General features: G+C 34.8%; 1 protein-coding gene across 11 annotated transcripts in view; it reads left to right on the top strand.

Moving 5' to 3' along the window:
- The window catches only part of LOC145246120 (phosphatidylinositol 4-phosphate 5-kinase type-1 alpha-like), a 397047-nt gene that overhangs the window by 151375 nt on the left and 227317 nt on the right, over positions 1–18355 (top strand). The window lies entirely within an intron of this gene.

Below are 18355 nucleotides of genomic sequence, written 5' to 3'. Positions count from 1 at the left end.
GTGAGGATGCTTGTAATACTTCTTCTGCATGTCATGTTTAGGTAATTCAGAAATAAATGCATATTGCAGGCAACAATCTGATTCACTGCCAAACAGGATCGTAATTCTGACAAAAATACATTGACCGTTTCAGAAACATTTCTTGTTTTAGCCTATACAAGAAAATGTAACTCTAATCCAATCTAACTTTTTTTCTTTTCTTTTTTTTACAAGAGTCACCACTTATCAAGGCCCTGAGGCAAAAAAAAAAGAGTAGTAAGTAGGCTCAAAGCCGTAACGCGCCAGAGAAAAAAGAGGCGAAAAACGAACACTCTTATCGATGAGCCTCTGGTGGTTGTGACGTCACGGGTGGTCGAAATAACGCCTTTTATGCGACATTGTTTACACAAGCTTTGAATGACTTGCAAAAAATGTAAACAAAAGAAACGACCCTCCCTGCAGAAAACTGCCCAGTTGAAGGTGAAGGAATTAATGTATTTGGTTAATTTTTCGATATTTGTCATCCGAAGGGTCGAGCTTCAAAAGGATACTAATCTCGTGAAAATCTGTTGCATCTGTTTAAAGTTTTAGGCAAACATACAAACAAACATACATACATGCATACATACATCAAATTAATCAGATATTGAACATATGTTTTATTCTTAGGGGAGAGGAATCTTTCATCTCAAGTTTTAGCGTTACAAACAAACATTTGTCTTTTATATATATATATATAGATAATGACAGGTTTTTTTGGGGCCCCCCCTCGAAGATAACTGATCAGTTAACCAACTTCTAGTGGTCCGTTTGACGTGAAATTTCGATATTTGTCATCCGGGTGATGGGGCTTCGATATGATACCAAATTTGTCAAGTTTGGTTCCGTCTTTCAAAAGTTTTAGCGTTACAAACAAACATACATACATACACACAGACGTTTGGCTTTTATATATATAGAAGATGAGCAACTCTAAGAACACTCGGTTGCAGAAATTCAGTGTTAAATAGATTTAATGATGACCTAGACCAGGAGTGTGCAACATTTTCTAACGTTGCGTCACATTAGAACTTCATAACAACAATGAAGGCCAGTTTATAGACTTATGAGAACTGTAGTTAAGTACATTCAGTAATATTGTGAATACATTTAGAAAAAAAACATGATGTTCAAACATTTTATTACTTTTTTAAATGTGAAATTTGGTATTTTGCATTTGTACATTATTTGTCTGCTCTGACAGATGTTGATTTGATAAATTTCCATCTATGCGCTGACTTCAAAAATCCTCATTGCTGGAATACGTAACATCTTGTTGCTAATTTGCCATGAATTGTTCAATTTTTTTCCTTGAATTTGTAAACCTTTTTCAAAGTAGCAACTCTAATATGATTTAAATTTATGCAGTAACTAAATATTATTGAAATTTAGTTAATGAACTTACCAGAAATATTAACAATTCTAGTTTTACATAAACCTACTTGAAAATATCTTCTGTCCACCTTGTTTTCAAATGAAAACGCAATATTTGTTGACTTCCGTGATATTTTATGTGATCAATTTGAGAAATGATAGAACTAGTTTTACAATCTGAAAAAAAAAAAAAATTTTAATAAAAAAAAAAATCACAATTAAAGTGCGCAAATTATAAAAAACAAAATACTGTCTGAAGGCCACACCCCTTTACTTAGACACTCAAATTCTTGGCAGAAAATATTAACTTTGATTCTTATTGTAAAAGGTGAGAATATTTATCAATATTGACCAGCAGGGAGACCTGGTGTTGGTGGTGAAGCTGTACTCACCCTAGGTGTGTTGAACCTGCTGCTTTCTTTGTACAAAGTTTCATTGGAATATCTAATTCACAAGCGGTTCTCAGTTGCTTGTCTATCCTCATCAAGGGAGATGGTGATGTTGGGTTTTTGCAGTTCTTACAGTGAGGTGTCGATGTTTTCCTACATACAGCACTTGATATTCTCAATCTGGTACTGATCAGGCTCAACAGGAGTTAATGAGCCGCAGTCCTTTTTCATTGTGCTCATAACATATTACATTTTTTTAGCCGCTTCCCTTTTTCGACCAAATATAGTTGGAACAAAATTAAATTTTTAAACTCGGTTATGCATATGGTTTAAATTTCACTAAACTCAGATATATTCATTTGAAGTTTTAAAGGGGGGGTTCTCACTAGATTTATCTTTTAACAAGGTCACATACCGATTCAGAACTACTTCCTTGGAAAATTTTGTATATAAAACAAACTTGAATTTTTAACTTTTGCCTTAAAAAGGTCTTATCTATATATTAATGTGCGTGTTATTTTCTGTGTCACGCTTGCATCCGAGTCGTTTAATTATGTACTTCCATTTCTTATTATAAAATAATTTTACCAAGAATTCTTAAGTTTTGGTTTCAGTTTCGATTGTAGCTGATATCACTCAAGGCATCTCTCTCTCTCTCTTTTTTTTTTTTTATAATTTTACCAAGAATTCCTCATAAGTTTTGGTTTTGGTTTCGATTATAGCTCAAGGCACTCCAATAATCTATTCTTTAAAAATAATTTTATCAAGAATTCTTCATAAGTTTTGGTTTCGATTATAGCTGATGGCACCTTAGTAATCTATTTTTTTTTATAAATAATTCTATGAAGAATTCTTCATAAGTTTTGGTTTTGGTTTCGATTATAGCTGAAGGAACTAAAGTTTATATATATATATATATATATATATATATATATATATATATATATATATATAATTATTTTTTTACTATAATAATTAAATACCTACAGACACTAGTGTTTCATCCTTCTTTCGGGAATCTGCAGTGCAGGGTGTCACGATTAACACCAGTCAAACGATTCGAACTCGGCAACACGAGACATCTCTGGCTCGATTAGCAAAGACCGTATCCATTCGACTACCATTAACCATGTGAAATAACGTTGAATTTAAACATTTTTAATTTTAAATGTTCTTTACGTCAGTCAGACAGTGATCTAATTGTTATACGATTATCTATGCATAAGAGCTAAATTGACCGACTTTAATTCAACTGAAAGTGCTCAATGGTAAGAAACAAGTTCCTTAAAGGGGGTGTCATAATTAAATTTTTTACTATAATAATTAAATACCTACATACACTAGTGTTTCATCCTTTCGCGAATCTTCAGTGCAGGTGTCACGATTAACACCAGTCGACAGTTTCGAACTCAGCAACATGAGACATCTCTGGTTTGATTTGCAGAGACCGTATCCATTCAGCTACCATTAACCGCGTAAAATAAACTATATATATTCATAAGTTTAGGATTCGGTTTTGATTCAAGCTGATGAATTTGAGTCATATAGATACATTTTTTTTATTTTTGAAATTGCAACATTATAATATATAAAAATCAATGGAACATGAACTCTATAATAATATATACGAAACTGATTATGGTGGAAGGTTACTGTTGTGGTGGCACCCACTCATTTACATATGTGGATAATATTACACATAAATAACAAGACTCGGTTAGTCTGAGTGTGTGTTAACCAGAAGCGACTGAAGGCCGAGCCGAGAGCAGATATGTTCTCCAGCCAAGACTCTCTTACCTGACAACCATTCTGTGAATATACTGTGAATATACTTTTTCTAATACACTTCTTATTGATCTACCTTTGTTTGTTGAGTCTTCATTTGTAATGCCTTATACGTTATTTGGTTCAACCTGCAAACATAACAGTTGGCGATGAAGATGAACGTCAAACATAAGTTACATTAACTGAAACTTGTTGAAAAAATAACACCCAAATCAATGATACAAACAAAACTACGTTTGATACCTTTGATAACTTCATTCAGCTCCGTTTTAAAAATCATATCTGAACAACCGTTTTTAAGAATTTACTTTTCATTTCGTTAAATACAAACATAATTTTTAAATTTTTATATTTTGCATGTACAACTTTTGGTATAAAACACCTCGGATATTAAAAGCTGACGATAAAAGTTAGAATCTAATTTTATACTTTTATTTGGCATGTTAAAAAAAAAAAAAAAAAAAAAAAGAATGGCACTGTTCATTATATAGCAAGATTTTTTCCTATGTAGGTGAAAGTCTCTAAGGAGTATGTAAGTAAGAAAATATTGAAATTCTTTGTTGCCCAGGCATTATCTCCATTTTACTTATGTCAATTTATATGATGACATTTTTCTTTTCAAACGTTATTGGTGAACCAGCAAATATTCAAGACAAAATTGGCAATTATTTTTACAAATTTTTTTGAGATAAGGATCAATAATTTGGATTATTCAAACTAGCATTCTCATTTTGCGTTTTATTTAAACATTTTGGCATCTGTAACCTTTGACCTTCTAGTGTACTTTTTCAAATTCAGGGAAACTGCATGGAATTTTAAACAGAACCCTTTATTCAGTCCATGTTCTTCTGTCAGCTATGATCGGGTATGCTATACAGCATAATCACAGTTCAAGACAGAAATGATGTTAGGTTGTATAAAAGTGTTAACTTTGATCAAAATTGAACTTTATTCTTTAATCGGATTTTTGCATTCTGATACAAAACCTGCATAAGGACACTCCCAGGAACATCAAGTATCTTTGTACGAAATTAAAAAAAAAAAAAATCAACTTAGCCTTTTCAGAGTTCATAGGGAACAAACTCTCTCTCTCTCTCTCTCTCTCTCTCTCTCTCTCACACACAAATATTATTTAAACATAATTTTTGGTCCTCTGACAAAAGAAGGATCAGACCTATCAATTTATTCCTATCTGTTGTTCACACTTTTCTCAATAACCATGCCTTTAATTTTTTTGAAATTTTGCACAAACATTAGTCATGGTGAAAATAAATTTTTGCCAGAATGGATTTTCCGATATAATTCTGGTTGCTCCCAAAGGGGGCATTATAGAGGCAAAATTGCCCCAAAATCGTTCATTTGTTTGCACTTTTCTCAATAACCACACCTTGCATTTTTAAACATTTTGAACAAACAATAGTCATGGTGAAAGCAAATTTTTCACTCATGGAGGGGAACCCTGCATGCTTGGCTTGTTTTATGGTGACCTTATTTATTATAATTAATGGTTTCTTTATTTTATTATATTCCATATTAGAACTGTATTCAAAATTAACTGTAGATTCCCAAGATTGACCAAGATTCTCGAATTTAATGAGATACACCTGAAAGTCGAAGGTTACATTAACTGAAATATTGTGAAAATGACGCTCAAGATGAAAACAGTAGATTGAATAATTGAAATAATCCAATTGGCAAATTTTGTCTTTTTTTTTTTTCTCCACTTTGATAGAAATGCAATATTTGACAATCAAACACGTTTTATAATCGGCTGCTACATCTATTCATCAGTCAGTTTCGCTTAATCTTGCCTTTAACTTCTTTTGACCTTGATCGTCGATGAGATCTCTTGAGCTGCCGCTTAAAAAAAAAAAATGACGACAGATGCTAACGATTTGCTTTGTTGCTTTACTGAAATTAATTTGTTCAATGACGTATCCAGTTGTATTTAATATTTAAAAAATTTTAAATATTAATCTTTTGTTTTTTATTTATTCAATTTTTGAACTGGAAACATCTTTACTCACTGGCGTTGCCTGGGAGTTTTTTTTACTCCCATTTTTGTTTCGCTTTTTCTTTTTTTTTTTTTTTCTATTTTTTCATTTTTCTTTTAATGAAGTAGTTTGTTTTATTGTTTTAATTTAAACAAGATGTTCGAAAGTGTTGTCATAGTTATTAATTTAATTATTTAATGTTATAAAACTTGAATTTTGTTTGTTGTCACGTTGTTGAAATCTTTATACAATTATTTGAAGCGAATTATCTGAATAAGAAAAACCTGTTTTTTTTAGTTTTTTTTTTTTTTTTTATATAGATTTTGAGACTGCTTTTGTATAGTTCCGAGAAATATTGTCTTCTAGGTTTTTGTGTAAATCAGGGGCAAACGAGTCATTACGATAGTCAAGCAATGTACAGAAATGTACAGAATTGTTAGAATTTACATCATATTTAGTGAGAGTTTTAATATTTAGGTGTTCCTACATCACGGATGTGTCCATTGTTTTTTTATTTGTGTTTTAGAAGTTCACCTTTGAGTGTTGTTTCCTTGGCCAAGTGACTCGCATTCAGAAGACATTTAAGTGCATTTGTGGCCAATTGCTTATGGTTGACAGAAGTCTCATCTGATTTCTTAGAAGCGACAGACTCTTACATTTTCAACAATAGTTCACACCACCCTGATGCGCAAGTGTCATTTGCTGGATCGGATTTCTTTGTGATCATCACCTATAAAATCGATAGAAGCAAATGTTAATTGTCTGTCATTACAAGCAAAACAAAAACAAATATTTCCCTATAGCTGGACAGAGAGAGAGAGTTTGGTTTGGCCGTTTTATTTTACGGCATATCAACCCATTTCAGGTTATTCAATGCCAAACCCAGTAATTTTAGAAAAAAAAAGGTGTCCAGGGAGTTTCATAAAGATGTGTATCTTTATGTGTAGATGATTTAGTGTTTTATTTTGTTTTTTTAACACTCTTATTCACTCAATTCTTGGTTGTTGCCACTTGGACATAAAAGGGTTACTATTTGGGACCATATCTACAGGGAGACCTAGCAGCAAGATGTCTGTTTACATTACATTTAAATTTCTGCATGTCAGTACAGTCGGGAAAGCAGGAGACCTTGACAGAACTCCAAAGTTTAACAGATTTAGGAAAGAAACTATTTCTGGGTGAACACTTAACATAATCAGATGCTTCCTAGGCAAGAGAAAAATCCAGGGTGTCCTCTATATTCGTACGTCTAAACAAAATGATATTAATGATGGTGTACCTTCGGTCTCTATCCTTGGACCTTTATAGTTTCTGATATTCATAAACGATCTCCTTGATAAAATTGTGTATTTGCTGATGACCCCATGCTCGGGAACAGATCTGAGGGAAAGACGAATGTGCACATATCCAATGCAAAGGCAGAAACCTTAGAAAATGGGCATAAGTCGGTATTGCAATGGAATTGTAAATAGATGGTACCATTTTATGCTATCAAGTTGACAGAAAAGTTCTTGTGGTTTTTAATTTTTAGATTCAGATGAACATTTATTGATCGAAATAAGCATCATCAGAATCAACACACTTTCGCCAACGCAAAACAAGTGTATTTTTGTCAGTAACGTAAAAGTCTTGCATTCTGGTGGCGATGAAGTCGCTGAAGGCATTTTTGATATCGCTTAGAATTTTTAAGCATTTCTCATGCAGAAAGTTGTCAAGATGCTTGAAAAAGTGGTAGGTGAGAGGTCTGGAGAGTTTGGTGGATGAGACAATTTTGTAGCTCAATTCGTTTAACTTCTGCATGATTGATTTAGCAATGGACAGTTGGGTATTGTCGTGAAGGAGTATTGTGTTAAAGTTGGAGTTATCAAACTTGGTGGCCATCTTCTATATATTTATGTCCCTTGTCTCGAGTGGATATTCAATATGGCGTCCGGCCAACACTAACACGTGTTTATCCTACATCGTGGGCAGTACTAAGTGAATTAATGTTGGTAACAGAGCGTATTCTTTCGTGTGACAGATATTATATCTGTTCAACTTATGTTGAAACACAATTGAAAGAAAAATGACGTCATTTACGAAACAGCCACCTATTTTGCAGAGTGAAGAAATGTACCCCAAGTGGAAACAAGACATAAGTATACGGTCTATCTTCATGAATTTACCTTAGGAAAAACAGGGCCCAGCAGTATTTTTGTCATTACCACAAAACATACAAGAATGCGTCCGACATTTAGGCATCAGATATCTTCTGAACTGATGGATTAAAAATAATTACGAGATATATTTAAGAGACAAAAATATGATGGCATACATGCCATTCAAGGAATTTTATTCTTACAAAAGAAGCTTTAAAAAATCCTCTAGAATGGCAGAAAAAAGAACGAAGGCTGAGAAATTACGTAAACAGTTTGCTCATACATCGGAAGAAAAATTGGTATCCTTGGTGAGAGGCAGCAGGGCTTTTCACGATAAGGAGTTTCTAATAATCTAATTCTCTTATTAAGGATGCTTGTGATTTGTGTTCAGTTTGTTTAAGGCTTAGAAGACCCCTTCTTCATCCAATGGTGGAATTGGCTTTTAGAAACAGGTTTAATGACACTGTATGTATGAACTTAAAAGAATTCAGACATAACCAATGCTGGATTTTACACCTAATTGACGTAGCCACTAGGTACTCTACTGCAAGGCTGATTAAAACCAGGAAGAGTGAAGAAATTATTCGCAACATATTTTTAATGTGGATAGCATATTTTGGAGTTTCTAAACGCCTCTTAAGTGATAGTGGAGAATTCAATAATGATGGTTATAGAGAGATGAACGAAAAACTAAATATTGAAACTTGCACTACAATCGCTGAAAGTCCATTTAGTAATGCTGTGGAACATCAAAATTTAATATTGACTGAAGCTGAGAAATGTGAACCAGAAAAAAGCTTGGGCTGTTAGTGCCAAAAATGCTCTTCAGAATCATTCTGGACAAAGCCCAAATGAGTTAGTTTTGGATCCAACATAAATACGCCGTCAGTTTTGATAGACCAGTTACCCACATTAGGTGCTTCAGCAAACAGCGATATGGTTAGAATAAATTTAAGTGCTTTACATTCTGTGAGAAAAAAGATTCATGAAGGCTGAATCAAGTGAAAAAATTTGAAAACACTTCAATTTAATATAAGACATTATGCGGATGAACAATTTGTGACGGGGGACAATATTTATTATAGACTAGCGAGGGGTACCCGGCGTTGCCTGGGTGTTTGGAGGTGTGTGTGGAAACTCCAGGGGGGGGGTAAAAAAAAAATGTTTTGGTAGGTAAGGATTGAACCCGAACCGTTGAGGCAAAGCTGTAAATTAAAGTGTGAAAAAAAAAAAAAAAAAAAAAAAAAGTGCAACGTTAACGATTGCCTCACTGCGAGATGCTAACGGAAACATGTTTGAATTTATTTAATTACTTTGATTTGGCAGGTGCCTGTTTTAAGGAGTTAATGAGGTCAAGTTTGACTGCGGGATAGTATCGTTTACTGAGGGAACGCTCCCCAAGATGTTATAGGAAAAAGACTAACCCACATGCGGCGAGCGACAAATGTTGAATATTTATCTTCCCAAAATCGAGCAAATTAAATAGACAGGTGAGCTTCGTTGTTAACTGAGATATTACGATTTATATGTGATATAAAAAGTTTTAAAAAGTTGTGAACTGACCAACTGCTTCTCTGAAAAAAGCCTTTTGTAGACATACAGAAAAAGCGAACACGCATACATACATACAAACATACATTTTCGCTTTTATATTTATAGAAGACAAAACTATGAAGGATGACATGGCCCTGCCAAAGTTTTAGGTAAAGAGGGTCAGTGTGTATTGATCCGACATGGGGAAGCATTCTTCAGGATGCATCCATGTCACTTGATGAAGGTAAACAAGGATGTTGGAATGCCAAGGAATAAAGAAAATAGAATTACCTTAAATGAGATGAAACAAATCTTGAAAGAGGAAGTTGAAGATTAATGGGATGAAAATTCCAATCGTAACAGGGAGGAACTGAAAAGCACTACAAGGCAGAGTAAAGGGAAATTATTGAATTGAGAAAGGAAAGATTATGAGTACACAACCAAAATCAACTGGAGATTATGGCCATTGGCGGAATATAGAACCATCTGCAGAAAATGAATGTCCAGTGTGTATCAATTGGGATAAGGTTGATCAGTGACGAGAACTTCTCCAAGTAACAGAAGATCTTGAAGAACATGTTTTCCTCACAACTGAACAAGAACAAGCAAAAAAAGATGTGATTGATGCAAAGGAGAAAGAAATAACAAAAACAAAAAAAAAAAACATGAAAATTCATGAAATGTATGAATGTATCCCTAAAATAGGTCAACAATATATATTATTCCTTAATTGGAATTCATTTTTCAGATGAGCATTATATATATTAATTTTATTTTTATTTATATATAATGCTCATCTCAAAAATGAATTCCAATTAAGGAATAATATATACACGAATCGGTACGGACCCGACTATGGAAGATCAGATAATAAATAAACGTGGATTTATAAGATCAAAAAATCCAACCTTGATCACCCTTTGGGGCCCGTGGCGCAGTTCATAGACGCTGAATCTCTACGGTTCCAGATGGACATTTTCTGAAGATAGCGGTTTCAATCCTACCCAAAGCGTGCCAGAGGTTTACTTTGCCAAAACATGGTGAGACGACAACAACTATGGATGGCAGTAATTACTGAGAATGCAGTTAGGAGATTCAAAGTTCCTATCCGTCTCGGTTACCACCTGATGAAGGCCAGAGGAATAGTTGGCCGAAACGTCGTGAAAAACAACAATCAATGAAGATGAAAACAACAGCTAATAACGATGAGAATAATAGTCCGAAATAAAAAATAGAATTAATAGGTCAACAATGCATATCAACAAGATGGGTAAGAATAGGAACCAAGTAAAGAATAGATACCCTGTAGCAGACGATGAAGACCGGTGCATATTTCAAGTGACACCGGTTGTTCGACTTGGACATTGGCATTGTTTGTTTGTAAACACGTCAAATAGCAGACATGGTTGAATGTTCGTGAGCAAGAATTTAAAAAAAATATATTTCCAAGCTTTTTAAGATTTAAAAGAAAAAAAATATATTTGCAAAACATTTTTTTAATATTACATATTTACAAAACTTTTAAGGATTTTAAAAAAAACTTCTATTTACACAAAGACGTTTTTATCGTAAGTAACAAAACTTGAAATGTGCGCTGATGTTCCTCTTCTGCCACAGGGTCTCTATTCTTTACTCGGTCCGATAACAGAAAGTTAAGGATAACAAAAAGATAACAAAGGCTAGTAGTATGTGGCTATAAAGAAAATTCACATAACTTAAAAACAGACTCTCCAACATGCAGCCGTGAAGCTATGCTTCTTGTAGTGTTAGCAGACTGTTAAGAATTGGCATTGGAGAACCGTGATTTCACTTTAGCAATTTTGCAAGGTGATATACTAGAGAGAAAAGTATTTCTCTGACCACCATCTGAGGCATGTCCAGAGTCACAAGTGTGGAAGCTGAAAAGATGTATTTCTGGATTGAATGATGCTCCCGTTCATGATACAAGGGAATTACTTGGGAACTTGATGGGTATTCTTGCAATATATGTAGATGATTTTGTGAAAATCAGTATTTAAAAAAAAAAAAAAAAATGTGATTTCAGAATTAAAGAAAAATATTCAACGTTGGAATGCATGAAAATGGAACCTTTAAATTTCTGGGATTGTGCGTCAGACAAACGGAAGATGGCATCATTATAAAGCAAAACAATTATGTGTCATCTATTTCTCCAATAGATATAAAGAAAAAAAGATCCTTAAGGATGATGAACTGAGTGAAGAGAAGACAGATTTAAAAAGACTAACAGGTCAAATGGTATGGGTATCTGCCCAGACTCGGCCTGATGTATTATTTGACGAGTGTAGAATGAGTAATATCGGAAAATCTCCTAAGGCGAAGTTACTTTTTGAAGTCAAAAAATCATTATTAAAGCTTTAATCAAAGACAGGTTCTATATCCTTTCCACAGCTGGGAAATCCTTCAGATTTGAGTGTGGTTTGCTATTCTGATGCTACCTATGCCAGCTTGGAAGATGGTTCCTCACAGGGTGGATTTATCATCTTTGTTTATGGTAAGATGAATAGACTGCCTCCTGGTCATCAAAAAAAACTTTACCGGTTAACAAAGAGCCCATTGGCGTCTGAGACTCTTGCACTCAGTGAAGCTGCTGATGGAGATGTATTGATAAAGAAAAAGATATAGTGGTAGCTGCCATGCTGCAAGAAATCTTCAGACGACCCAAGTTGCCTGAAGTACTTTGCAAAACAGACAACACATTTTTGGTAGAGACCTAAAAGATCATCAAATCTTGTGACGGACGTTTGAGAGTTGATGTTGGTTGTTTTGTTTTATGGCATATCAACTCTTTTCGGGTTATTTAATGCCGAATACAGTGATTTTGGAAATAGTATGCATGTTGCATCCAGTTATTTTGTAGAATAGGTTTTTATTCTTCGAACTCTTTGTATCTTCAATCGCTTGTTTGTAGTGTTTGGTTTTGTTGTTTTGTAGTGGACTTTATTTTTGTTCTCTGCCCTGCAGAGCATGAATGAGTTTTGCAATGGGAAAAGGGTTACACTATTAATGTTTGGTATATTTTAAGTTAGGAAACCAGTCAGGAAGTGGGAGTGATAGAAAAAGAGAGAAAATGGGAAGAGAGAAAAAGGTGGGTTGTTGTTTTTGGTTTTGGAGAACATAATTAAGTTTTGCAAAAGGAAGTAGAAAAAACAAAAAGCATCAATGTTAGGTGCATTTCGTCTCAGGAAGCCAATATCTTCAGACAGCCTGATATCTTCAGAAAGGTGAGAGAGTTGATGTGGCCAGAGTAAAAGAAATGTTGGTAAAGGAAGAAATCCACATTGAATGGATCAGGGAGTAGGAACAGGTCGCAAACTGTTTGACAAATATGGGAGCCTCTACTGAAATTCGAAGGAACTTTTGTTAATAAGCTATTTTCTTTGTTCTTTTTGTTGGAACTTTGATTTCCAGAAGACACCAACAATGTTAAAGTTGGACTTATTGAACATGATGGCTTCTATATACAATGACGCCAAAAAGAAAGTCTGCACTTGTCATTTTTTTCAAAAATTGCAAATTTAAGCTAAATTAAATGTAACTTTAAAAAAATTATACCTCATTTGATTCGCCTTTTATTCACCTGTTCATATTTGACTTTTAATTGAAGTATCCTAGTGTTCACGTCAATTTAAAAAAATAACTTCAAATCGAGAAGGCAAAAATAAACTCTGCACAATGGAAAATTGTAATTTAAATGTAACTTGAGAACATTAATGCAACACAAATACAACAGGAACACGATGAAGTAGTTTATATTTAGTAGCGTACCCCTTCTGCAATTTGACAGCCTGCAATCTTTTGGGCATTCCTTGAATTAGTTTGCGGTAATATGCCGGTGAAAGAACATCCCTCTTTTCTTTAATTTTCTTCCAAAATTTTTCCAAATTTGAAATTTTATCATTGCGTTGTTGCTTGATGTAATACCATATGTTTTTGATAGGATTAAGGTCTGGAGATTGTGCAGGCCAATCCAAACATGGAATATCATGCTCTTCAAGGAACCTCTCAACATTGCCAGCTGTGTGAATGGAAGCATTATCCTGAATGAAGATTGGATTATTATCCAAATTCTGGCCAAAGTAGAGTAGAAAATGCTCAGTTAACATTGATGTACGTGGTCGAATTAGTTTGACCTTGCAAGCAAACTATAGGCTCTGGACTATTGGCACTAATAACGCCCCACACCAAAACTGAACTTTCACCACTTTGCAGCATTAAAACTGTGCACTTAGGATTAAACTCTTCATCCTTCCTTCGATGGACATACTGCCTACCGTCACTGCCTAGCCTATTGAACTTGCTTTTGTCACTAAAAGTCACTTTTGACCAATATGAAGTCATGATCTTCATTGCATCTGATGAAGTCCAGATGGCACTTTCTGTTTTTAACAGAAATCATTGGCTTGTGTCTTGTAACACAACTTCGCAAATTAAATTTCTTCAATCTGTTCTTAACTGTAGAAAGAGAGCACTTTTTAATAAGATTACACTGTTGTTGGATTTGGAGAACTGTTTCAATTTTTTTTCTGAGGCTGCGGATCTTGATAGCATTGTCATCCCTGTAAGAAATAACTCCAGCACGATCAGATTTAGGGGCATCACGAACACTGTTGGTGTTTTGTTGCTTTTGCACATTCGTACGTTTTTCTCCTCACATTTCAATCTGCAGCTGATTTCTCGATTGGATAAACCAGAAAGGTGGAGATTAATAAACTTCTATCACTAAAGGAAAGTCGAGGCATATGGACTAAATGTTACGTTGTGTAATCTGGAACAGTAACAATTACGATTAGAGATGCTTTATGGTCTAAAAGGTGGGTACTTTAAGCTGGTTTTAAACTCATTTATTGCTGCAGAGTTTCTTTTTGCTTCTTGATTTGAAGTTAACAATTGAGAAACGCGTTCTTGTTGCATAAAAGAAAGGAAGATAACGCTATAAAACAGCGTTTCTTTTGGTTGTCGTTCAGTTCGTGAGGCATCCATTTATCAAGTCTTTTTGTCTTTCCAATATCTTTCAAGGTGTTGGAAATTGTTGTATACGTTACATTTAATTCTCGAACAGTCACGCGTGGATTGGCTTTGACTAAGGCTCTTAATTGATTGTTGTCAGCATTCGATGGCTAACCACTTTGCTGCTCATCTTCAAGACTCTTGTCACCGCCAAAAAATTTCTTAAAGCACCATTGTGCTGTGCGTTCAATAGTAGTTCCTAGGCCAAACACTTTGTTAATATCACAAGATGTTTCAGCAGTTTTTTTTTGGCCTAGCTTGAATTGAAATAAGAAAATTGTGTGAACTTGTTTTCCATTTTGTATTCAACATTTTAAAAAGAAGACATAATTGTTTTAAAACGAAAAACAATCTTTAAAATGATATATAAAGTAAAGGTATTATAACAAAAACTTATTTGAAAATACATCAGTTGAAATCAAAATTATAAATTCCACAAGTAATTTCATGTTCACCAAATACTAAAGTGCAGTTTCTTTCCTTTTAACAACTAAAAAAAAAATCTTGTCCACCACCGAATGCCATAAAAAATAACACCCTCGTCCTTTAAACTCCTTGGCTTAACATTCACAAGCAACATGAATCGGAACAAATACAGTGAAGAAATTTGCTAAAACTGCTCCCTCTACCACACCAGCAAATTACTTGCACCAGATAATATCCTATATCTTTACAAAGCCACCATTTGCTCATGAATAAAGTATTGTTGACACGTCTGCATAGTTCCAATCATTCTGACACTGAAAAAACGGTTACAGTCAACTAACACACTTTCTAACTTAAGATATAGCAGTGACAAATCGGTTTCTTCGCTTTTTTTCTCTCACACCGATATCACTCTTCCTTTTGCGCCAATATCTCTTTTACTTCACGGCGATATCTCTTTTTCCCCTCTCGCGCCGATATCTCTTTTTCCCCTCTCGCGCCGATATCTCTTTTTCCCCTCTCGCGCCGATATCTCTTTTTCCCCTCTCGCGCCGATATCTCTTTTTCCCCTCTCGCGCCGATATCTCTTTTTCCCCTCTCGCGCCGATATCTCTTTTTCCCCTCTCGCGCCGATATCTCTTTTTCCCCTCTCGCGCCGATATCTCAAGAAATATTGAAAACACTTTTTGCGCCTTTTTTAAAGAATCATTTAAAACACTTTTAAAATCTTGAAAATTTAGTTCATGAAGTAATGCTTGTTATTTTGCGATAAAGAAAGAAGTTAAAAAGACGAAGGATGGAAAAAAGAGAAACAAAGAGATGGAATGTTTAATATAAATATGTAACACTTTTTTTTTTTTTTTCCTTTATTGCTTTTTTACCCTAAGCAAGGCACAGTGCCACTTGGATGAAAGGGGTTACTATTTGGTATAAAGTGTGCAGGGATACAATGTAGGGAGTTGAGCAGTAAGATGTCTATTCAAATTACACTTTAACTTTTGTATGTTAGTACAGTCAAGAGAGCAGTTTCCCCAGGAGGGAATTCTAAAATCAAGCAGTTTGATGGAAGAAACTTTTTTTGTAGTTTTTTCAGCATTTAATCTCTTCGATTTTGTTTTTATTGGCCCTGGATACCCTGCTAGTTAACAATGAAGCAGTTAGAAGGCACACACACACACACATCATAGTATCTACAATTTGCGAAAGGACGTCATCTCTAGATTTATTTTGATTGACTTTCATTCATTTCCACACTCCCCTTTTTATGGGGAGCTGGTTTTCCCCAAAATCTTGGGGAAACTGGCTTGCAGCCAAAGTTCAGTGCATGATTTCATTCCCTATGGCGTGATGTTGGACCTCATTAAATTCACGCACCTGTCACTTTTTAATCGTTTAATTACAATCATTCTCATTTCTCTGCCTTCATAACATTGTGGTCAGTTATCAGGCTATTCGCCTTAAGGCTTTGGGTTCGAGCCTACCTCCTACCAAAACTTTTTTTTTTTTTTTACACATCCAGACACCCGGGCAACGCCAGGCACCCCTGCTAGTCTATTATATAAAAGGCAAAATTGGTGCACGCGTTTTTTTTATGTCCAAGAAAGGCTTTTTTCGTCAAGGTTACTAATTTGGAGAACTTTTCTTATTCTCCCTAGATTATATCTCCTATTCGAAAACGGACGTTGTCTCGATCTTTATTTTGATGGAGTTTTAAAAAAAATCCCTGGTTTTCTGGTTTCGTATAAATAAAAGCACAACTTATCGAAGCAAAGTGATGCACCTGGTCTTTGTGGCTGGGACGTCTTGACGGCTATCAGCTTTAATCAATGTGGGGGAAACCCTTCATATCAGACAATTGCTATTCATTTGAACACTGCCAGAGCTCCCCCTTTTTGGGGGCAGCTGGTTTTCCCCAACATCATGGGGAAACAAAGAAATAAAACGACAGAAAGCGGGAAGCTTAACTGGCCTGCAGCCAGACGTTCATTTCTGTGCCTGCTGAACTCATTCACTTAACTATCTATTTCTGCAAGTCAACTTTTTGATTGACATTGTTAAATTTGAACGCTTTTCACTTCCTGTCGCATCCTAGCGTACTGGTAAGATGTTAGGTTTTCTTTCACTTTCTTTCTGCCTTTGCATCACGGGTTGGAGCTTGCCTGCCTACTGCTCAACACACACCTCCAAACACCTGGGCAATGCCAGGCACCCCTGCTAGTCTGTGTGCGTGTGCATTTGTATGTCTCACAAAAACTTTCGACACATGTCGGAACGTGATAAAATCAGTATCATTTTAAAGCTCAAATATCGAAAAATTAGCCAAAAACATTAACTCCTTCACCCTCAACTGGGCAGTTTCTACAAGGAAAGGTCGCTTTTTTCATCAACATTTTTGCAAGTAACTACCATGAATTTGAACGCTCGCGACTTTGGGTTTTGCAATGGATGCATCAGCTAAGATGTTAAGTTTTTCCTTCTTTTTCCTCCTTTGAATTATGGCCTGCTTGTCTGCCTACTACCAATTTATTTATTTTTTTTTTAACACCTTTCTCCACCCGGGCTGCCTACCGGGGTTCCTTACTACACCACCTCTCCAAACCCGAGCAATGCTGGGTACCTCCTGCTAGTCTATATATAGAAGGCAAAATATGTGTACATTTGTGTGTTTGTAATTCTCTCAAAACCTTTTGACACACGCAACGAACACTGCCAAAATTTGTATTGTTAGAAAGATCCATCTCTCAAATGACAAATATCCCAAAATTGGCCAAAAACATTGATTCTATGACCGTAAACTGGGACGTTTTTTCCAAGGAGAGGTCAGATTTTGTGTTGACATTTTTGCAAAGTCATTCATGCCTTGCGATCTCAACATACATATAAAAGCTCTTATTTCGAAGGCCCGTGACGTCACAAGTCGCATAGGTGAGACGACTAAAGGGTTTGTTTTTTTCACCATTTCCTCTTAGCATTACAGGTTCGCGCCTAGCTACTGTGTCTAATTTTTTTATTTTCGCTGTTATTTTTTTGGGGGGCTGGGATGCTGAATACCCTTACAATAAAACCTCTCCTTCTAGTCTTAAATATTTCTGGAAATAAGATTTCATAGAAAGAGAAAATTGGAGTTGTTTCATATTTAAAAAATTTTTTTCTTCGTGTTGGTTGCAACCCTGAGATGTTCACAAAGCCATTCTTTGCTAATTAAAATTAATTCTACTTAAAAAATAAAACATTGTGTGGATTAATGACAATGAGCAGGGGATAAACAAAGGGACTTATAAACTATGAAGCAACTATTTTCTTTAAAGAATTTAAATTTTAAAATTAAAATAAGATGTAAAAAAATAAATAAAAATAATTGTATTGTACAACTTCTAACAGCTTTAGTTTTTATATTTCTTTTATAAATCGGGATGTTTACATATCATCTTAATGCTTTGCAGAAGATTGTGCCTGAAGACGAATATGTTTATATTTGTGTGTAGCGTGAGAGAGGTAGGATTCGTAGAATGATGCAAATTACATCTATTAGTCTTAGTCCGGTATTACTTGAGTTAAGTAATATATCTCCATCTCTTATCAGTGATAATGATACAATCCTCCCAGGAATTACCTTCTCCTTTTGGGAATAGTGTGTACTATCTGTTTTGTTCTCATTTTTTGTAGTAGG

The sequence above is a fragment of the Euprymna scolopes genome, chromosome 23 (genome assembly GCF_053919585.1).
Source record: "Euprymna scolopes isolate OS-2025 chromosome 23, ASM5391958v1, whole genome shotgun sequence".
Classification (NCBI taxonomy): domain Eukaryota; kingdom Metazoa; phylum Mollusca; class Cephalopoda; order Sepiida; family Sepiolidae; genus Euprymna; species Euprymna scolopes.
This window is presented reverse-complemented; position numbering and strand designations above follow the sequence as displayed.